This window comes from Aythya ferina (genome assembly GCF_964211825.1).
Source record: "Aythya ferina genome assembly, chromosome: Z".
In the NCBI taxonomy this organism is placed as follows: domain Eukaryota; kingdom Metazoa; phylum Chordata; class Aves; order Anseriformes; family Anatidae; genus Aythya; species Aythya ferina.
The window spans coordinates 66,393,157-66,416,612 of NC_140299.1; the positions used below are offsets into that span (position 1 = coordinate 66,393,157).

Consider the following 23,456-nt stretch of genomic DNA (forward strand, 5'->3'; position numbering starts at 1 on the left):
TTTCAGCAGAATGACACAAGGAATTTGGTACTAAAAATTTACTTTTTAAAGTTTCTATTACATTTTGATATTTGCAGGAGTTATGGCACTTTAAGTGCTGCTGATACTTCAGATACAGAAGTATTCTAAATATACAGATACATATGTTTCAGCTGCTAAGTTCAGAGTTAGAATCAATAGCTGAGATACAAAGAGAGAACAAGATTTTTGATCAGGTTCACAGTCTATTCATTTCCCTTCTGTGAGAGTGTAAAAATTTGCTTCTTCTTCTGGTCTTCAATGAAGAAGCTCTTCACACAACGTTGAAATAAACTGAGGTAGCCACTGCACAGAGTCCAAAAGCATAAAATAACTTCAAAATACAGAAGCCAAATTAATTAAGGATAGAACCATCCATAATTTTTCCAAGGAAATGGTCTGAAGATAACTTCCAACTTATAATATCCTTAAACCTCTGATAGCAAAAATGTATCTCAATGGAAGGTTCATGTTTCATTTATTTGTTTGTTTTCCATGTTAGCTCTGTTTCGTATATGCCTTCTTTCACTGTTCACTATTAGAGGTATTATAGTGTAGTAGATGAGATCTGCATTGCACCGCTCAGATACAATGTCCATCAGTGAATTATATACATAAGAAATGTACTGTATGGATGCATACAAATTCAAAAGCAACATTTAATTCCAATTCATGACATAAAGAAAGTCATTAAAACACTCACTCCCATGTTTCACCATATCTAAACTGTTTACAGGATGAGATGAACAATGGAAAATTTGAAGATCTTAATTTTGAACTGACTTCCAGATATAATAAGAGGAGAGGACGGCATTTTATAAACAGACTAGTTATACATTGCCAGCTAATCAAAATGCAAGGAAATGACCTATGTTTTCTGTGGTCCTCCTTTTTCTGTTCACATATGTAAAAAAGACTTTTTTATTGTCTCCTACAGACCTGGCCAGCTTCATCTCTAATTGGGCTTTGGCCACATGAATTTTCTCCCTACAAAGGTGAACAACATCCCTGTAGACCTTCCATGTTGCCTGACGCTGCTTCCAGCAGCTATACACTTTTTATGCCTAAGCTCCAGAAGAAGATCCCTGATCAGCCAAGCCAGCCTTCTACCCAGCTCGCTTGACTTCTGATATTTTGGAATTGCCTGATGCAGTGCTTTTAGGAGGCAGTGCTTATCGACTGACCAGCACTGATGGGTGTTGATGCCTTCAAAAGCAGTTTCCCAGGGGACCTTACTAACTAGTTCCCTGAGCAGCCTGAAGTCTGCTCTCCCCATATCCAGGGCTGAAGTTTTGGTGGCACTTTTCATCCTGTCACCAAAAATTTTAAACTCAACTGCTTCCTTGTCACTATGACCCAAATGGCCGCCAATTTCCATGTCCCCCAAAAGACCCTCTCTGTTCTCAAGCAACAGATCTAGGAGGGCACCTTTCCTAGTTGCGTCCCTTAGCACCTACACCAAGAAGTTGTTTTAAGAACCTCCTGGACCTGTTTGTGTTGGCTTGTGATATTGCCAGTTAACTCCTGTCAAAGTGAAGTCCCCCATAAGGGCAAGAGCAATTGATCCTGAGGTATTAATCTTGATCTTAGTTCCTCAAAGAAAAATTCATCGGTGTTGTCATCCTGGCCGGGTGGTTTGCAATAGATTTCCAATGATGACATACATTTTGTTTGTTTGTACCCTAATCCTTACCCAGAGACTCTCAACTTTGCCATTACCAACTGCAAGCTCCACACAGTCCAGCCCCTCCTTTACATACAGCAGCACTCTCTCCCTCCCCTTTCCCCCTCCCCCCTCCCCCATTTCACCTGCCCTGCCCAGCCCTCCTGAAGAGCCTGTAACTGTCTATTGAAACTCAGCAGTCACAGGACTCATCCCACCAGATTTCAATTATGCCGCTGATATCATAGCTCTGGGACTGAGCCAAGACTTCTAGCTCCTCTAGTTTATTCTTTATGCTGCATGCATTAGTGTAGAAGCACTTCAACTGCATCTCTTTGTACGCAGCACCTTGTGGAGCTGACCGAAGGACCTCACTAGCACACTTTCCCTCTGTTTCTGGCATGTCATCCCATAGCTTATCACCAGCAGGCCTGTTTTTATCCCTTTCCCCTTTCATCTCTAGTTTAAAGCCCTATCTATCAGCCCTGCTAACTCCTGGGCAAAAATCCTTTTCCATCTCTGAGAGAGGTACATCCCATGCAGTGCCAGCAGGCCTGGTGTCATGTAGACCTTCTTGTGATCAAGAAATCCAAAGTTCTTCTGCTGGCACAAGTCTCAGAGGCATGCATCGATCTGTTGAGTCTGCTTGTTAATGTTGATCCATGCTAATGGAAGGACAGAGGCAAACACAATTTGTGCCCCTGATCGTCCAACTCCCCTTCCACGGCAGGGTTGCCACTCACTAGATCAGGTTGCCCAGGGTGTTGTCCAACCTGGTCTTGAATATTTTCAGGAACGAGGCATCCGCAATGCAGGGGGAAACATGACTAGTGGGTGTAAGGAAAAGGCCGAAGTTCTTAATGCCTTCTTTACACCTGTCTTTACTAGCCAGACCACTTATTCTCAGGGTACTCAGCCTCACAACCTGGAAGTCTGGGACAGGGAGCAGAATAAACCCCCTACAGTTCAGGTGGAGACAGAGACCTGTTGCTCCATCTGGACAGTCACAAGTACATGAGGCCAGATGGGATCACCTGAGGGTGCTGAGGGAGTTGGCTGATGTGACTGATGAGCCTCTTTCCATCATCTATCAGTGGTCATGGCAATCTGGAGAAGTCCTAGACAACAGGAGACTTGATAATTTGACACCCCTCTACAAGAACGGGTCAGGAGGACCCTGTCTTCTACAGACCTGTCAGCCTGAGCTTGGTGCCAGTAAATGTGATGGAACAGGTCATCTTGAATGCAATTGCACAACATATGTGGGACAACTTGGGGATCAGGTCCAGTTAACATGGGTTCATGAGTCCTGACTGACCAACCTAATCTTCTATGACCAGGAAAAACTGCCTAGTGGATGAGGAAAGGTTGTTGATATAGTCTACCTAGACTTCAGCAAAGCCATTGACACAGTTTCTCATTGTTTTCTGGTGGAGAAACTGACAGCCAGTGGTTTGGACAGGTATACTCTTTCCTGGGTTAAAAAATGGCTGGATAGCCATAGTGGTGGTGAATGTATTGAAATCTAGCAGGCAAAGAGTCACAATTGTGTTCCCCAAGGTCAGTGTTGAGGCCCATCCTCTTTGATGTCTTAACTGATGATTTGGATGAGGGAATAGAGGAGACCCTCAGTAAATCTCTCAGGCAGCAAATCTCTCTGGTCTGGAGAGATTATCTGGATGACAAGCAGGTGCCTCAACATCTCTCGGTGAGAAGTGCCCAGTTACTAAAATCATTCTTGCCTTTTTTTTTTTTTTTTTTTTTTTTGGCACTGGCTCTGATGTGGCTGGGCCAACTTTTTGTTAGCTCTTTTCTAGGTCTTTATTGTTACTCACACAATCTCCTCTTTCCAGACCTAGTGCACTAGTTGTGTAGGGGTACTTTGGGGGCCTTGATTACAAAAATTTCTGATTTTTTCAGTTTCTATTTAGAAAAAGGAAGGGACTAATGAGTCAAGTGTCCATTTCCCTTCTGCAAAGCCTCAGCAGGAGGCAAGCACCTAGCTATTTTTTCATTAATCCAGCTAGCCCCAACAACTCATGTATGCATTTTCTAAGACAAAGAGCACATAATGTGAAAGGAAAAAAAAGAAAAAAAGAGAAAAAAGGAAAAGAAAAAAAGAATGTGTATGGGAAAAATAAGTATGGACAGGATTAGCAGGATTCAATGGGCAGTGAATATTTCTACCCTATGTCCTCTGCTGTTGGCAGAAAATAGCTTAGAGGAAAGGAATTACTTCCATGCAGATTCTGTATCCACACTGATTTTGTGGGAAGAGGAAAGGCGAGCATAAGCTGAATGTTGAAGGGAAAACAAAATGTGATAAAAATGAAAAGAGCTGGATGGTAGCTGTAAGAAGTATCAAACAAACAAATAAACAAAAAAGAATTCAGAAGAAAGTAAGTTTTGAAAATACAAGTGGTAGCGTCTTGCTGACACTTCGTGTTTCATAGTATTAAACCAGTGTGACACTGAAGCAGGTCTTTTTTCTCTGAAAGAGTACTTACTTTCAGCTTATTAAGAAATTCTATTTTGAAGTTACCTCATTTATCTTCGATCTTTAATCTTCAAGTTATCTTTAATCTTACTCTTTCTTTTATTTATATTTATAGTTTAAATTCAACCAACCTGTGAAGAAACAAGTTCCTTTGAAACCATCAAATCAGATCACTTTGCATTTGTGTGTAGAGTGTAAGGTACTCTCACTACTTCTGCATGACACTATTTTTGTTCTGTCTTAATATATGGGATTAGAATAGAATGTTGAAAGGATTTGGAACTAGAAGTAATTAAGTATGTAATGAAACAAAAGGAGAAAATAGTAGGTAAGGAAGTACTGAAACAATACTTTGGAGAGTATGCTTAGTAAAAAATAGGAGAAGGGAGGGACTTGGAAAAGCGAGGAAAAAGGCAGAGGAACAGGTGCTGTAGGTATGTCTAAACGCATGAGAGAGACAGGAGTTAATATTTTCACAGACTTTGCACACTTCCGCAGGAAAGCCTTCACAGGATCGCACTACAAAACAAACATTACATCTCATCTGGACCCTCTTGTCAATATAAGTAAGTAAAGCAAACTCCCACTGCTTATTATTCTTATCTTCTTTTGCTTATATAAAATGTATGCAACATGATTCTTTTAAAGAAACAGTTGGTAATTTTAGGAAAATGTTGTTTTCCCATGTAACTGATGATAGGTCCTGTGTAGAATGTGCAGAAAAAGAACAAAATAAGAATACAAAAATAATGCATATTCTTGTCTTGTTGTTTAAAAAACTTATTTTTTTTTAGCCGTAAACAATGTTTATAACTTAGTTTTAACCATATAACCATATAACTTAGTTTTTAACCATAACCATAGTTTTAACTTTAGATGCATATATATATATATATAAATATATACATATAATATATGTAAGTATAGTAGTAGGTATATGTATTAGGATAGGCAAGTATATACATATATATGTATTCTAACCTCCAAACTTCTTTCTTCTCCTATATGGAAACTTTTCTTGCTAACAGTTTGTCTCATATGTTTAAGGGATTCTTGGCTATGGGAGTCAGATCACTTGGTTTCAAGAAGAAATGCATCACACAAAAACCCAGCAACACGGTTAAAATGAATGATGCTCCACAATCTTTTATTTCATGCCTGAATTGACTGCAAAACTAGGTCTTTGATGTGCAATCAAAATAAACTCTTGCAGCACTAGACCATAGCATAAGGGGATAATCAGGTGAGGAGGGTGCTGGGAAGGTGTCTGATACCAGCAGCATCCGCTCTGGGGATGCTCAGGGAGGGAGGGAACCTGCACAGCACTGGGCAGCCCATGCCACCTCTCACCTGACCTCATGGATTCATGATTGTTGTTCAAGAAGCTCTTACTGTATGGAAAAAGAGAAACAGTCTTAAGTAATAGGGTACTTTCTATTTTTTTTTCTTCCTTCCTTCCTTCCTTCCTTCCTTCCTTCCTTCCTTCCTTCCTTCCTTCCTTCCTTCCTTCCTTCCTTCCTTCCTTCCTTCCTTCCTTCCTTCCTTCCTTCCTTCCTTCCTTCCTTCCTTCCTTCCTTCCTTCCTTCCTTCCTCCCTCCCTCCCTCCCTCCCTCCCTCCCTCCCTCCCTCCCTCCCTCCCTCCCTCCCTCCCTCCCTCCCTCCCTCCCTCCCTCCCTCCCTCCCTTCCTTCCTTCCTTCCTTCCTTCCTTCCTTCCTTCCTTCCTTCCTTCCTTCCTTCCTTCCTTCCTTCCTTCCTTCCTTCCTTCCTTCCCTCCTTCCCTCCTTCCTTCCTTCCCTCCTTCCTTCCTTCCTTCCTTCCTTCCTTCCTTCCTTCCTTCCTTCCTTCCTTCCTTCCTTCCTTCCTTCCTTCCTTCCTTCCTTCCTTCCTTCCTTCCTTCCTTCCTTCCTTCCTTCCTTCCTTCCTTCCTTCCCTCCTTCCTTCCTTCCTTCCTTCCTTCCTTCCTTCCTTCCTTCCTTCCTTCCTTCCTTCCTTCCTTCCTTCCTTCCTTCCTTCCTTCCTTCCTTCCTTCCTCCCTCCCTCCCTCCCTCCCTCCCTCCCTCCCTCCCTCCCTCCCTCCCTCCCTCCCTCCCTCCCTCCCTCTCTTTCTTTCTTTCTTTCTTTCTTTCTTTCTTTCTTTCTTTCTTTCTTTCTTTCTTTCTTTCTTTCTTTCTTTCTTTCTTTCTTTCTTTCTTTCTTTCTTTCTTTCTTTCTTTCTTGTTGTCTTGTTTTTGTTGTTTGTGTTTGCCCCTTCCCTCCCTTGTTTGTCCCCTTGTCTCCCTTTTCTTGTGAGTCCATCAAGTTTGTCACTATTTTATGGTGTACACAACTAACCAGATGCAAAATTTTCAGTCTATACAATAGCAAATAAACTAAACAGGCAGTGCATACTCACCGCATAATAGCAATGGGTGAATATTTTCCTGGGAATGACAAACAGTGTTTTCAGCTCCTTCCTCCTCAAAGGTAAGAGGAGGGAATAAAAAGGTAGAAATAAGAAGAAATAAAAGGGGTTATGACACATTACATTTCTAACTGGAGGACCAAAATTCTTCTTAGTACTCTCAGTGCAGCTTATACTCATGTCCTCATATATCAGCTTATATCATATCCTAGTTACAACCTTTGTCTCAGACCCTTTTAAGGTGGCTGTTCTGTACCCAAGGTCCAGCACCCTCTTACTGGTGCAACAGTTTCAGGGAAACATGTTCAACGCTAGGATGTCTCATCATTTAGCTTCCTTGTTACTGACCTAGCAAGGCGTAGAGGAAAGAAAACAGAGCATCAGCGAAGATGCCCACATTCAAAAAAAAACAAACAACTATTCTATATTTATGCTTTCTGACCATTTTAATTACTACATATTACTGTCAGCTATCCCACGACTGCTCAAACACAGCACAAATAGAATGGGCTCTCCAGCCTCACTCACTATGTTCAGGATCATCCTTACTTATTTTATCATTTGTTCAGCCAAAAACACTTGTATACTAAACACAACAAGTTGTTTGAAACTAAGAGGGTAGGTTTAGATTAGAGATAAGGAAGAAATTCTGCACTCACATGATGGTGAGGCACTGGACCATGTTGTCCAGAGAAGTTGTGGATGCCCCATCCTTGGAGGTGTTCAAGGCCAGGTTGGTTGAGGACAACCTAGTCGCATGAAAGGTTTCCAGTCCTTGGTGGGGGGGTTGGAACTGGATGTTGTTTAAGGTCCTGTCAAAATAGCGGCATTCAATAAGTCAATTATTTAGAAAACAGCTGATCAATAAACCTCTTCGGAATGTATTGTTTTACATTTGGATTTCAGTCTGTTTTATTGATTACAATGATATTGCTTTGTCTGCATGGTGTACAAATTACGTTCAGTATGTTCTGAAGTCTACAGATTAATATAAAATTGTAGAACTTACTGAATTGATTTTAAGTTTTTTAAGATTTATTTATTTATATATTTATTTATTTATTTTACTACAGTAAGAAACATTTTGTTTATATTTACTCTCTGATTCGTTTCAGGAAAGTAAAGAAATACATATTTCTTTGTCATTTTTTGTGGAATAACCCAGTCTTTTTCTTTAGAAGTTTGTTTTTTTTGTTTTTGTTTTATTTAATTTTAGTTCTGTCTAGTGACAATCTATATAAATATATAGATTTATTATTTATATCTGACATATTCTGGAAGCACAATACAGCCCAGAGAAAGCAGTCTAGGAGGTTTCTGGAGAGCATGGAAGATAGCTTCCTGACGCAGCTGGTTAGTGAACCTACCAGGGGTGGTGCCCCGCTAGACCTTCTCTTCACAAACAGAGAAGGACTGGTGGAGGATGTGATTGTCGGGAACTGTCTTGGGCAGAGTGACCACAAAATGGTGGAGTTCACTATTCTTGGCGAGGCCAGGAAGGGGACCAGTAAAACCGCTGTATTGGACTTTAGGAGGGCTGACTTTGAGCTGCTCAGGACACTAGTTGGTGGAGTCCCTTGGGAGGCGGTTCTGAAGGGCAGAGGAGTCCAGGAAGGCTGGGCGCTCTTCAAGAGGGAAATCTTAATGGCGCAGGAACGGTCTGTCCCCACGTGCCCAAAGACGAGCCGGCGGGGAAGAAGACCAGCCTGGCTGAACAGAGAATTGTGGCTTGAGCTTAGGAGAAAAAAGAGGGTTTATAATCTTTGGAAAAGTGGGCAGGCCACTAGGGAGGACTTTAAGGATGTTGCGAGGCTGTGCAGGGACAAAATTAGGAAGGCCAAAGCTCATCTGGAGCTCAATCTGGCTGCTGCCGTTAAAGATAACAAAAAATGTTCTTATAAATACATCAACACAAAAAGGAGGACTAAGGAGAATCTCCATCCTTCACTGGATGCGGGGGGAAACTTAGTTACAAGAGATGAAGAAAAGGCGGAGGTGCTCAATGCCTTCTTTGCCTCAGTCTTTAGTGGCAATACCGGTTGTTCTCTGGATACTCAGTACCCTGAGCTGGTGGAAGGGGATGGGGAGCAGGATGTGGCCCTCACTATCCATGAAGAACTGGTTGGTGACCTGCTACGGCACTTGGATGTGCACAAGTGGATGGGGCCAGATGGGATCCACCCAAGGGTACTGAGACAACTGGCAGAGGAGCTGGCCAAGCCACTGTCCATCATTTATCAGCAGTCCTGGCAATTGGGGGAGGTCCCAGTTGACTGGCGGCTAGCAAATGTGACGCCCATCTACAAGAAGGGTCGGAGGGCAGACCCGGGAAACTACAGGCCTGTCAGTTTGACCTCAGTTCCAGGGAAGCTCATGGAGCAGATCCTCCTGAGAGTCATCACACAGCACTTGCAGGGCAAACAGGCGATCAGGCCCAGTCAGCATGGGTTTGTGAAAGGCAGGTCCTGCTTGATGAACCTGATCTCCTTCTATGACAAAGTGACACGCTGGGTGGATGAGGGAAAGGCTGTGGATGTAGTCTACCTTGACTTCAGCAAGGCTTTTGACACCGTTTCCCACAGCATTCTCCTCAAGAAACTGGCTGCTCTTGGCTTGGACTGGTGCACGCTTCGTTGGGTTAGAAACTGGCTGGATAGCCGGGCCCAAAGAGTCGTGGTGAATGGAGCCAAGTCCAGTTGGAGGCCAGTCACTAGTGGCATTCCCCAGGGCTCGGTGCTGGGGCCGGTCCTCTTTAATATCTTCATCGATGATCTGGACGAGGGCATTGAGTGCACCCTCAGTAAGTTTGCAGATGACACCAAGTTAGGTGCGTGTGTCGATCTGCTTGAGGGTAGGAAAGCTCTGCAGGAGGATCTGGGTAGGCTGGGCAACTGCATGAAGTTTAACAAGGCCAAGTGCCGGGTCCTGCACCTGGGGCGCAATAACCCCAAGCAGAGCTACAGGCTGGGAGAGGAATGGTTGGAAAGCTGCCAGGCAGAGAAGGACCTGGGAGTGATGGTGGACAGTCGGCTGAATATGAGCCAGCAGTGTGCTCAGGTGGCCAAGAAGGCCAACGGCATCCTGGCTTGTATCAGGAACAGTGTGACCAGCAGGGCTAGGGAGGTGATCGTCCCCCTGTACTCAGCTCTGGTGAGGCTGCACCTCGAGTACTGTGTTCAGTTTTGGGCCCCTCACTACCAGAAGGATATCGAGGTGCTTGAGCGGGTCCAGAGAAGGGCGACGAAGCTGGTGAGGGGCCTGGAGAACAAGTCCTACGAGGAGAGGCTGAAGGAGCTGGGCTTGTTCAGTCTGGAGAAGAGGAGGCTCAGGGGCGACCTTATCGCTCTCTATAGGTACCTCAAGGGAGGCTGTAGCGAGGTGGGGGTTGGTTTGTTCTCCCACGTGCCTGGTGACAGGACGAGGGGGAATGGGCTTAAGTTGTGCCGGGGGAGTTTTAGGTTAGATGTTAGGAAGAACTTCTTTACTGAAAGGGTTGTGAGGCATTGGACCAGGCTGCCCAGGGAAATGGTGGAGTCACCATCCCTGGAAGTCTTCAAAAGACGTTTAGATGTAGAGCTTAGGGATATGGTTTAGTGGGAACTGCTAGTGTTAGGTCAGAGGTTGAACTCGATGATCTTGAGGTCTCTTCCAACCTAGAAATTCTGTGATTCTGTGATTCTGTGATTTATTCTCTGATTATTTTGTGATTCCGCAAGGCATATAAATGCCACTTGGGTTTTATTAGGAAGAAGACATTTTAATATTCCAGGATTCATGCTGAAGATAGTGTTATATTTTGTATTGCTGTAAATAAATAGTTTAGCGTAAATAGTTTACACAATCATACATACAGAACCTCTCATGCTCTCATGCTTTTACAACTCTAGCAGAGATGGAAACTGAGTTGTTTGAATGTATATGTTCCTGCTGTTCCATATTGGAAACACAGGTTATTAATGTTTTATTGGTGTCTTTCAAGCAGTATTCTTTATACAAAAAGTTCTCAAAAAGATCATTATAAAAGCTGTCTGGCCTCACGATTTAACAATACTGAGTGGGTGTTTCCTACATAATAATGTAAAAGTGCTGCACAAACGACAGGATGTTAAATTCCAGACAGTGTGAGATAGTTGAAGAAACAAAGAAAAAGGTCCCTGAAATACAATAGATGAAAATGTAATGAAAATGTTCCCTCACAGCAGAACTTTGTCCTATAGGATTTAATCACTGTTACACTCTGTAAAAGAATAATCTCAGATTTGTCTGAGAATAAATGCACAAATTCTTGAACAATGAACATAGAAATATATTTTTCCCCGACTTACTCGTTTAGCCCTATCTAAACATGTTTTACATAATAAACATTCCCCATTTTACATAATAAACATGCCCCATCCCTGGAGGTATTCAAGGCCAGGTTGGATACTTTATTGGATCTGCTTAAAATATTATAGGACGTGCAAGATATATGAGGTAGAATATGTTTGTCCTACCAAATTTCCACCCAGTTTGTCACATTTTCAATTCTGGTATGTAAAATACTGAAGTTATACCTTCATATCTTGTAGATATGTTATTAAAATAGAAAATCTGATACAATTATTTTTTCATAGTTGTGATTTTAATTGTCATGTTACTTTAAAATTTTGTTTATAGGAAAAGTATAACACACAGGTAGGTTACTGGATCAATTCAGACTAATCTTTTTTTTGTCATCTATAGTGGGCTCTATTTGAAAATAAAAGGGAAAACATAAGATGAAAGTCTGAAATGTCTTTCAAGCTTCAAATTCTTTCAGAAGCCAATTTAGCACACTGTTAGTAGGTGCTATGGAAATTCTCCTGTAAACTAAACTGTAATGACTGTCTGTATTAGTACTCTGAAATGATCAGGCCACTGACTTATTTTCAGACATGTGTGCTGATGGCAAGTAACACATAAGTTATTTATCTTTTTATTCATTTATTTATTTATTAACATGGTCAAAGTACATATTTATCTAATGCCTTTCTTATTTCTTCTGTACTTTTTTTTTTTTTTTTTCTTCATTTTGGGTGTGAAGTTGCTTAAAATTTATCTTTGTATAAAGAAGCACCAATCTATGTCATTGTGAGAGGTTAAAACTATGCAGGGTTGTAGAGTTACTAAATTTGCTCTAAACATGGTTAATCATGCCTTTGATGCTACCAGATCTTATTCAGACTGAAGTGAATTGCACTGAGATCTCACACATTGCATGACTAAGATTTCACCAATTTACTTTAAGTTAGAACTTGATCATTTACTTGATATAAATAATCCAGTGTATTATTAAGTGTTCACATTCACTTAGTGGTCAATGGATTTTATTGGAGTGGTCCAGTTCTATTTCTGTGACAGAATTTTCTGAGTAAACCTAAAATGAAGCTGAACAAATAGATTTCTGTTACTTTGGTTCATGTTTAGGGGGTTTGAACATCCCTGGTGTGTTGAGCTGGGATTCTGACTCCTATTAGACAAGAATACTATGTGTAAAAAGCCTTAAGCAAAGACAGACATCTCTAAAGCACCAGCACTACATTACCTACATATCCCAAAGGATACATTTACAGTTCTGTGACATGAATGGCAACTTAGTAAAGTCTAAAGCAGCCAACTTCACTGCAATGGTGGGAACAAAAAACTATTTTTTAATTAATTTTTATTTTAGACACAGAAGAAGTTAACATTTGAATTGACTTTCTGTATTGCTTCAGACTGACATTAAGAAGTTCTTGGTGGTTTAGATATTACATTTTGCATCCTGTTTCAGAAGAGTAATCGTGAGTCCGTTGTGTATACACCACATTGGTTACACAGCACAGTTACGTGAGAGCTGTAAAATTTGCATTCTCAACATTACTAAAAAGTAAAAACAAACATGTGATGCTGCACTTTGACCAAAACTGTATGTCCAAATAGTAGAATAGAAAACTAGTTAAAAATGCTTAGTATACTGCACTGTACAGAGTAGAATACCTTATAAAATTTTAAGTGAACTGCAAAAAGTTTGTACTTATTTTTCTAATGTTCTCCAACCAAAATTCTGACCCAAGGTTAACAGTAACAGTGTTATGGCAAGCATCACTGTAATGTGTTTTGCTATAATAAAATTTTCTCACTTCAGTTTTAAAAGTAAAATTTATCTTGTGTTTTAGACTATCAATCTTATCAAAAACCAAAACCAAACAAAACAAAACAACAAAAAAAGACAGCACTAGTCCAAAGTTGAAACTCAAATTTATTATGTGAATGTAGTATTACAAGTATGAATGTAAAACAACTGCAACATGTAAAGGTATCTCCTTGTTTAAATTTCTACAGAGGCATATCTCCAAACAGATAATTAGTTTGACATTTTAAGTCAGATACTTGTGATGAGTTCTATAATGGAGCAAATCCTAAATCTACTGGAACTGTGCTTTGTTGTATACTGGCAAACCAAGCCTACAGTCAATATTTGTGACCTTTGGCTGAGATTTCATTTCTGCAGTGCTCAGTGGAAATGAAAAGTTTGCACGACCTGAAGAAAGTCTTAAATCATGTTCCACAGGAAATCATGGCAAGCAATTGTCAAATTTCACACAGAATTGTGTGGAAGATGTTGAAAATGGAGTTCTAGATTCAGTGACGTCCAGACTCACACTCAGTTGACATCATATATCTGCTCTCAGCTGTGCAAACCCCACAAGACAACCCAGCAAAAATCTGTTACATATTAAATGCATCAAAATTCTTACTTAAGTGGCCAAAGTTGAACAGATATCCTAGGGAAATTAAAGGTATATTTTCCATTTCTTTCCATTTTGTCAGACTGACTATTGTATCTATATACAAACTTCATGTCTCTATTGTGCTTAAAGGCACAGTTTTCCTATCCCCTTCTTTCTGCTTTTTCTGCTTAGATTCATATTTGTCTCATTCCTGCTCCGTCTGAGCGGATAGGTATGTGAGAAAAGCAGATATCCTATGAAACCTATTTGATATTTTGTTTCACATGAGAAACTTGCACAATTTATGCTAGACCTATCAAATAGGTCTTTGTAAATTGTATTCCTTCCTGTGTTAATGGCAGACAATACTCAGCACTATCCTGAAACTGCCAACATAATTTGTCTTTTCTTCTCTGTCTTTATCATTTTTATTTTTTATTAAACAAACAAACAAAAAAAACCAACAAAACAAAACAAAACAAAAAACTACACATTCACATGATTTTCTGTGGCACCAGAAAAATTGTTGTTGTGAAGAGAGCAGCAGAGACTTGAAACTTGAAGCAGAGACACTTGAAAACCTGCTTTTGAAAATGATGTTTTTCACCACTTTGCATTTGTGAGCAGGTGTTTAGCTAGGGAGTTTCTACTAGTAAGCTTCATGTTCTGCCTTCTTGACTCTATATGTCATTAGAAGGAACTGAAGCTGTAAGCCTGCCACTGCATCTTCTTTTCTGATGTGATCCAGAAGACAGGCAAGAATGCAGAATAGACTACTGAGTTAACAGGAAGATGGTTAGAGTAGACTGATACAACTGTTTTAGGAGTGCCCAAAGATATACTGATTTAAGTGGACTTTCAAGAGCATTACTGCCTGATCCATTCATCTATCTATGTGATGGCACAGACACCCTTGCACTTGTAGTGTCAGTGAACTCAAATGCATTAATCAACACTGCTTACTTTCTATATTACTAAACCAGACTCTTTCTATTGTCATCAAGAGACAATCCAAGAAATCACAGAGACTCTGAATTTTACTGGAGACTTTAAATCTTATATTTTCATTCCAATATATGAAAATAAAAGGAACTATGTGATTTGCACAGTTTGTCTGTGATGCACCCATTTCTAAGCAGATCTTAGAATTACTGAGTTAATACCTAGTAAGGCCAATCATTTCTACCTCAGTATCCATAGCAACAGATTCAGAAATAAGGTAGCAGAATATAGAATATAGATACTATCCAGAGATCCCCTATTAAGAATTTATTTATTTATTTATTTATTTATTTATTTATTTATTCCCCCCTTGGGAAATTAGTTGTTAATCCACCTTGAGTGAGATAGTAGTTCTCTGGAAATGATCCTCAGACTCAGTGCTCAAGTGAAATGCAGTTCTGGGTAAAATATTTTCTAGATTTTCCTGAATCCATTGCAATAATTCTTCTAGCCTGATGTAGAATGCTGCAGAGTGTCTGCCTGAAAATAGCCTATCAGTTTCTAAAGACTTCCTTTATATTCAGAAATTTACTGGACCTGTAAGAGAATTGTAAACATAGAAAGATTATGAACCCCTTTGAGGGATGTGCTTTGCATATCTGTTAATTTATTGACCACATCATAGCAAATGTATTCCGCCCACCTATTTCATGGCATGAAAATTTAGAAGAATTTTAGAATTTGTTTAGGTGAAAAAATCAGCACACTTCAATTGACCTGACAGATTTCTAAATGTAAAAATGAAAATATTCCTGAAGTTTAAAATCTACCTGTTGTACACAAACATTCATCAGACACTAGATTATTGAGAAATTGATGGCTTTTGATATCAGTTAGCATTTTCTCTTACCTCTTTCTAAACATGAAAAAACAAAGTTTACAGATTTAATTACAGCTTCAATGTCTTTTCTAAGAATCACACACAACAGGGCTGGGCCATATCTGTAGTTATTTCCAAGTTTTCATGAACACAGAAAAGAGGATTTGAACAGGTGATTTAGAGCTTGATTCAGAAGCTTTTGAAATTAATGGAAAATTTCTAGTAGTAGACGTAGCCATTTTTGGACAAGCCATCTAATAAGTGAGAATTTGATAAGCAAAATATAATATAATATAATGTAATATAATGTAATATAATATAATATATATTTTTTCTAACCAATTCATTTCTTTTTATATCTTAAAATATTTAAGGACTTGAAGATTCTTGCATAATGGCTCTATTGTATAACATATTTCCACTATTTTTATTATAAATATTTTGGTCCCAACATTTCTGAGCAGTTCTTGACTGTTGATTTTCAATGTCTGCTTTCATTATCTTACATCTCACTGCAGAAGCTATCAATCTCTATCAGATTCCAAAGTGTTATAGAGAAAGCTTTTAATTTCTCCATTCCCTACCAAACAAAAAAAGGATAGCAAAAGAAAAGTGCTCCACTCAATCTGTTTTGAAAGAATTATTTTCATCACTTATAGAATTAGCTTGATATTTCTGTTTGGGAAAAACACATTTCAAAGTAAAACTAAATTTCAGACTTTTTTGAATATACATTTCTTCAGGAAAATCTAAAATAATTTATGGAAATTCTATATATTTTTTTAGCTTTAGTTCTGTAGTAATTATATTTCTGGAATGTACTTTAGTGATTTCACACAGAGAAACTCAAGGTAAGGTATCATAGGTCTGGAGTTTCTATTTTATGCAATTGAAATAGTCCTCTCAAGGGAGTTTAAATGGAAGAAGAACAGGTGTTTTGACTTGATGGTAAACCAGCAAGCTGATTACGGCATTAAGGCATTAATTAATTAATTAATTAATTAATTAATTAAGGCATGTTATAACCAGAAATCATTCCCCAACAAAAGATCAAGAGTAGAAGAAGAGAGTACAAAATGACTATGAAGAATTTTTAATGTTAACATATCACTCTTTAAGGTAACATTAATGCAGGAGTTAGTCAATTTTTATTCCATATATAGACATACAAGTATTGATTTTATTATAGCTTAATGAAGCTATATCCTCCCCTCTTCTTCCCTCCCCACCCCTCCCCTTCCACTGCCCCTCTCCCTCCCCCTCCTTCTCCCTCTTTTTATTTTCTGCTTTTTAAGGATAGGAAGTCATTATTTCATATTAATTGTGTAAGATCCTTGGAAAAATTCTGAAGGTTTTGACAACTAAAAACAGTGATGACACTGATGAAATGTTTTTGATTACCTGTATGCTCTAGAATACCAACCATCATTGAAAATACAGAAACAAATGAGAAATGCAGAAAAAAAATATATAAACTGTTACTGATTGGGAGAAAAAAGCAAGGAGGAGGAATTACACTGGAGTCAAAATCCAATGAGTATGTTCATCAACTGAAGCTGAGCATAGGTTTCTGGATGTTTTATAGAACGTTCCAGGAAGCTGTTATATTTTTTAGAATTATTACTGTACTATATACATATATATATATACATATATATATGTATACATATATATATGTACTGTACAACTTTGTAACTAGAACCAAGATTCCAACTAAAGTAGTTCATCTACTGTCAGTTTGACCTCAGTGCCAGGGAAGCTCATGGAGCAGATTATCTTGAGAGTCATCACGCAGCACTTGCAGGGCAAGCAGGCAATCAGGCCCAGTCAGCATGGCTTTATGAAAGGCAGGTCGTGCTTGACGAACCTGATCTCCTTCTATGACAAAGTGACGCACTTGGTGGATGAGGGAAAGGCTGTGGATGTAGTCTACCTTGACTTCAGCAAGGCTTTTGACACCGTTTCCCACAGCATTCTCCTCAAGAAACTGGCTGCTCTTGGCTTGGACTGGCGCACGCTTCGTTGGGTTAGAAACTGGCTGGATAGCCGGGCCCAAAGAGTTGTGGTGAATGGACTCGAATCCAGTTGGAGGCCAGTCACTAGTGGCGTCCCCCAGGGCTCGGTGCTAGGGCCGGTCCTCTTTAATATCTTCATCGATGATCTGGATGAGGGCATTGAGTGCACCCTCAGCAAGTTTGCATATGACACCAAGTTAGGTGTATCTGTTGATCTGCTTGAGGGTAGGAAGGCTCTGCAGGAGGATCTGGATAGGCTGGGCCTATGGGCTGAGGTCAACTGCATGAAGTTCAACAAGGCCAAGTGCCGGGTCCTGCACCTGGGGTGCAACAACCCCAAGCAGAGCTACAGACTGGGAGAGGAATGGTGGGAAAGCTGGCAGGCAGAGAAGGACCTGGGAGTTTTGGTTGATAGTTGGCTGAATATGGCCAGCAGTGTGCTCAGGTGGCCAAGAAGGCCAACAGCATCCTGGCTTGTATAAGAAACAGTGTGATCAGCAGGTCTAGGGAGGTGATCGTCCCCCTGTACTCAGCTCTGGTGAGGCCGCACCTCGAGTACTGTGTTCAGTTTTGGGCCCCTCACTACAAGAAGGACATTGAGGTGCTTGAGCGAGTCCAGAGAAGGGCGACGAAGCTGGTGAGGGGCCTGGAGAACAAGTCCTACGAGGAGCGGCTGAGGGAGCTGGGCTTGTTCAGCCTGGAGAAAAGGAGGCTCAGGGGTGACCTTATCGCAGGTACCTTAAAGGAGGCTGTAGCGAGGTGGGGATTGGTCTATTCCTCCACGTGCCTGGTGACAGGACGATGGGGAATGGGCTAAAGCTGCACCAGGGGAGTTTTAGGTTGGATGTAAGGAAGAACTTCTTTACCGAAAGGGTTGTTAGACATTGGAACGGGCTGCCCAAGGAAGTGGTGGAGTCACCATCCCTGGAGGTCTTTAAAAGACGTTTAGATATAGAGCTTAGGGATATGGTTTAGTGGAGGACTGTTAGTGTTAGGTCAGAGGTTGGACTCAATGATCTTGAGGTCTCTTCCAACCTAGACAATTCTGTGATTCTCTGATTCTGTGATCTGAAAACAGAATTCTACTGAATGCTAAAGGATAATTTCCCTTGCAATTCCAAATGATAAGCAATACCTTCTATCCCTGACTTTCATTATTCTTGTTTGTATCATTTTAAATAACTCATTTTTCTTAATGTTATCTCTGTTCTTTTTTCCATGAATGACTCCATATTTTTGATAAAGAAATTACAGTGATGGATTGGAGGAAAAAGTGATGAAATAGAAATCTAGTTCTATTTTATGCAGCAATACTTAAAAAATGGTTGTATTTGTGTGCCCTAAAGTTATATGATGTTGTTCACATTGCAATACAGAAAGCATTTAAATTCTGATAGATAACCATGGCCTCTTTTTTACTCTCTACTCTTCATTATAATAATGTATCATGTTTTTCTAGATGCTCAGGCAAGTTTGGTGACTCCAGATGTTACTATTTTCTTTCTTAAAGCCTGAATGTCATTTGTAAGATAAACTAAATAAGACTTACCTACTGTATCAGAAATGCTGTATGTGGATGTTTATGTGGGACCATCACATGACCACATCAAAAATATATCACACTGAGAAAAGGGTTTAAAATCCAGTTATGATTTCCGTGGTTTGCTAGGGATAAATCTGAACTTCACCAGTGGTAACCCTGAAAGAATTATTCCTAGGAAAATTATTCCTGAATGTTTCCTAGCATGGGCCAAGATATATTATTCTATGCTATTCATTAAAATGATAAATTTCGCTCTGTCTATAACCATTCTGTTCTAAACCATCTTAGCCTAGCAGAGAAATCTAGACACTTTGAAAGAAGTTATAAAGAAAAAAAACATATATGTATTAAGATAGTTTGGTCATATGTTGACTTTGTATTCGGAACTGTTTCTATAAACTAGAATCACTCCCGCAGAGCTCTGTGAGTCAACTATCCATATTCATGAATTTTGTTCCAAAATATTATTTTAGGGGTCTATAAAAAATATGAAGATTAGTTTTACAAAATGGAAATTGTTGGCCCTGTCATAAATGTATATCATATTAAAATCTAAGCATCAATTTAACAGTAAGGAATCTTGGGACATTCCAACTTGCCTCATTTGTAACTTCTCCAGTCCAATTGACTGCTGTTCATTGTCAAAGGAGAGATACATGTATAATAAATGCAGGGCTTCATGGGAGTCTGTCCAGAACTGAGAACAGACATATAAATGTGTGTTTCAATAAAGTTATGCTCAATATATGCATAAAACACATCTTTAGAAGTGAAAGTGGAAAAGTCAGTGGAAAAGAACATACGTTACTGTATTTTCAGATTTATCAAACTTTTGAGAGCTTACCTAAGACTAACATTGCAAAAAAGGATTAGAATTCAAAATAATTTGGCAAATAGTGTAGTCAGATGTAAAATCAACCTAAAATATGTAAGAGTAAGAAGAATTACCCAGGAAATTTGCGGTGAATCATAAGCAGAACATGACATGACTCAGACCTGTCAGTCTATTGCAAAGCCTTTGAGCGCTAAACATATTGCACTTCCAACTTTTTCTACAGAGTGCACTTCAAGGAAGATGTGGGATTCAGAGAAGATCCATGAAATGCCATAATATCTGGAGAAATTTGAAGTTTGGGTTGTCTCCTAATGCAAAATAATAGATCCAAGTAATTAATGCTCTCTGTTATCACTGAGTGGCGGACAAGAAAGCATGAATTAAAATGACAGGAAAGAAAGTTTAGACAAGGTAACTTTTTTTTTCAACTGAGTAGCTGCTTTCATTTACTCACTGGAGGTTTTTGGAACTTCTTAGCCAGGGATGTCATAGATATCATTAATACCTTCTTGGATTTACCAAGGCTCCCTTCAGTCCTATTTTCTTGGATTCAGTAACATAATCTCTTTTATTTTTCAGGATGTGTAAGAATGATTTGGTTATCCAAAAAAGCAGCAGAATATAGGCTTGTTTAGTGTATTTTTAGGTACTCAGGAAGCTCTAGAATTGCCTATCAGTGAATGTTAAGGCTTCTACTAATCTGTTCCCCAAACGTATTAATTAAAATATTATCTTAATTACCTTTTGAAATAATGCAACTGTCTTTGGCAGAGACACACACACTTTCAATAGCATCATCATTACTTTTTCCTTTTAAACTCTAGTACAAAAATTAATACTGCAGGAATTCTGCTGTAGATTATAAGATCATAAAACTCATTCATAAATGAATCATAAATTTTTTCAGTCATTAACATCTGTTGTTTGCATGTGTCCTGCATACCACCTGGCCTTTTGTTGCACATAAGAAAGATACTTGAAAATTAATAACATCTCTTTTGCAGGATAAATCCCAATAACTCTCAATAGAGTTAACAAAAAGAACAAGAAAGCAAAGATCTATTTATGGAGATAGGTGTTTATGAGGAACAAAATCCTTATAAAAAAACATTTGTTCTGATGTTCTTATTACAATGTCTGTATTAAGTATAGTTTTGTGTACAAAAGAGTAATACTTCAATCTATATTTTTATAATTTTATTTTTATATTTTTGAGAAAAAAAAGGAAAACAAACAAACAAAAACAATGGTATGAAAGTTCTCAGGTGTGATAGTGGTGGAAGAAAAAATGCAAATGAGAGTTCATTGCTGTTTGCACATACTTGTCTTGCCTTGTGCAAGGAGTCTGAACTCATTTAGAGATTTCATCACATTTAGATGAAGATTCTTACTTCCAAAAATTTTGTTTAGTATCTGAAATTTCTAATCCTTCTTGCATTTGTCTGTGTGCATTTCACAGTACTTTGGTGCTTCCTTTCCTCACCTGCACACAGACATTTATTTTATAGCTGTTAACAAGGCTTTCGTTGTGGTAAATCTCACCAAGATCTTACAAGAGGATATGTGGATTTTCTGAGTTGGAAGTATGAGTCCTTTGGAGTAAAACCCTTCGACACATGGATTAGTATGAAAGCCTCACTTGGCTGTTGAAGGGAAAGACAATTTGTAAAATACAGTGACATCCTTGTGATATATGTTGGCTTGTTTAACCTTTTGTTATGAAGTAAGCATAATCTAATAAAAATATTAGTATTTTCCATCCTAATGGCAAATTGGGAACATTTATATCTTCGGATTCACACAACACATAGATTTAAAAGAGAATATTTCCTGGTACTAAATTTCAGTTAAAGAATGAGATTTTAAGGCCAGGCTATAGATTTGTTAAAATAGAGCTGTTGGTAGAAGAACAGTCTTAAAATGCATATATTAATGAAGAAGATGTTTGACAAAAATGCAAAATATTTTCCTATATACTTTATACATTCTTATGTGTACTAAAGCATGATTTAAATGTGGATAATACACAGAGAGAGTGGTTTAATGGAGCTTTTTTTCCTCCCCTGTGCCAGTCCTACCCCAAACTCACCATGGCCAGAGAAGCATGTATTCCTACCATTCATATCTTGTCTGAGCAGTTTGAAAGTTTCACTCCCCTTTTCTCCTCTTAGATTTTGTCTGTACACTTTCATTTTCATAATCATCATGTAATAAAAATGGAAACAGAACTTTATGAGACATTTTTAATGGAGAAAATTACAAATACTACCTAGCAAAGATATTGCTTAAATCATTTTGCTAATGCAAAATGTTTATTTAATCCCTTTTCTTACAGCTAAAGCATTTGGGAAAACAGACCACTAGAGACTGAGTCAAGACGTTTTTACTAAGAGACCAATATTCTCAATTCTGCACAGGCTATACCAACAGCATATAAAAAACCAGAACAAAAGCCTACTTTTGCTGTCAATAGTGTGTTTTGAGAACCTTATCTAAACTACTAGTATTGGAGTTTTATTCTTAATGTGGATTTTAAATTTTGAGAGAACTTTTTATTATTATTTTATTTTATTTTATTTTATTTTATTTTATTTTATTTTATTTTATTTTATTTTATTTTATTTTATTTTATTTTATTTTATTTTATTTTATTTTTCTTCCAAAAAATCTTGTTATATACTGAGAGTATATTTCCGTGGTATAAAATGTAATGTCAAGGTTTGATTCTTTGAGCATGTAAGTGCTACACATTATTTTTGGAGCAGAGGAATTATAGATATCTGTAGATATTTATTAATTGGCATAAGAACAAGACAAAAAGAGCTGAAAATAATAAACACGTCCTTGGCTCCTATGACACCTATTTGGTCTTATAGACTGAGAAGTTCAATCTAACAAACATTACAGTACTTTATATCATGGGATTATATATTTATGATATATGTGTGACCCTGAGCTACTAAATAACTGCAGAGGTGGAGGATTTTGAAAGATAACAATGCTAAAGATGAATCATGCACAAGAAAAGAAATAATAGCAGTATGGTAATGGTATAATAAGTGTAAATAGTCACCAGAATTAACAGCCTGATTAGTTACTGATTTATTCATTTATTATCTATACTTCAATGTGTATATGAAGTGTAGTCTGCTGGACGGATTGTATTTTATGCTCTGCATAATGACTGGAGTATCAGGCTGTCTAACTTGGTGTAAAACCTAGCAATATCACAGGGGAGTTCATCTTCCAGCTTGGGATCAGGTCTGTTAGGTAAAACTTAGCATTATACTGCCAAAAGCTAAAGAAACTACCATACATGCTTATGATTTTGCTATCTGTTGTTGTACATGCAGAGCTATACCACAATATCTATACCACAATATGTGATATACCATATATACTCATATATATATACCAGAGCTGTACACGGTCCATGGGGCTTGACGGGCTTCACGTCAGAGTGCTGAAGGAGTTAGAGGATGTTATGGGTGGGCATCAAAACAATTTACTGAAGGTTTTAGGAGTCTGGGGAATTCCTTGCTGACTGGAAGCTAGCCCCTCTTAAGCAGATATACAAGAAGGGTATGAGGGAAGACCGAGGAAGCTATGGACCTGTTAGTCTAATCTCACTCCCCTGGGAAACTTATGGAGAAAATTATCCTGAGTGGAACTGAAACATTTAGTGAGCAATGTTATTATCAGTTATTGAAGGCAAAGTTTTTGAAGTTATTACCACGCAATACAGTTTTGTGAAGGAACAGTCTTACTTTAGATTTCATCTTCTTTCATGATAAGGTCAGTGGGTAGCTTAGTGGGTGAAGGGAGGATTGTGGATGTAATCTTTCTGAATTTTCAGTAAGGTCTTTGATATCATCTCTCACATCACCTGTCTGGACAGATTGTCCAGCTGTGAGATAAACAGTTTCATGC

At 38.6% G+C, this 23,456-nt stretch overlaps 1 long non-coding RNA gene across 2 annotated transcripts in view; it reads left to right on the forward strand.

Annotated features, from left to right (window-relative positions):
* LOC311427661 overlaps nt 1-23,456 on the forward strand; it is a 55,841-nt gene that overhangs the window by 19,964 nt on the left and 12,421 nt on the right. For both annotated transcript variants that reach the window (XR_014687465.1, XR_014687466.1), the window contains one exon: nt 19,750-19,937. This is a non-coding gene — a long non-coding RNA (uncharacterized lncRNA). The remainder of the gene's footprint in view (nt 1-19,749; nt 19,938-23,456) is intronic.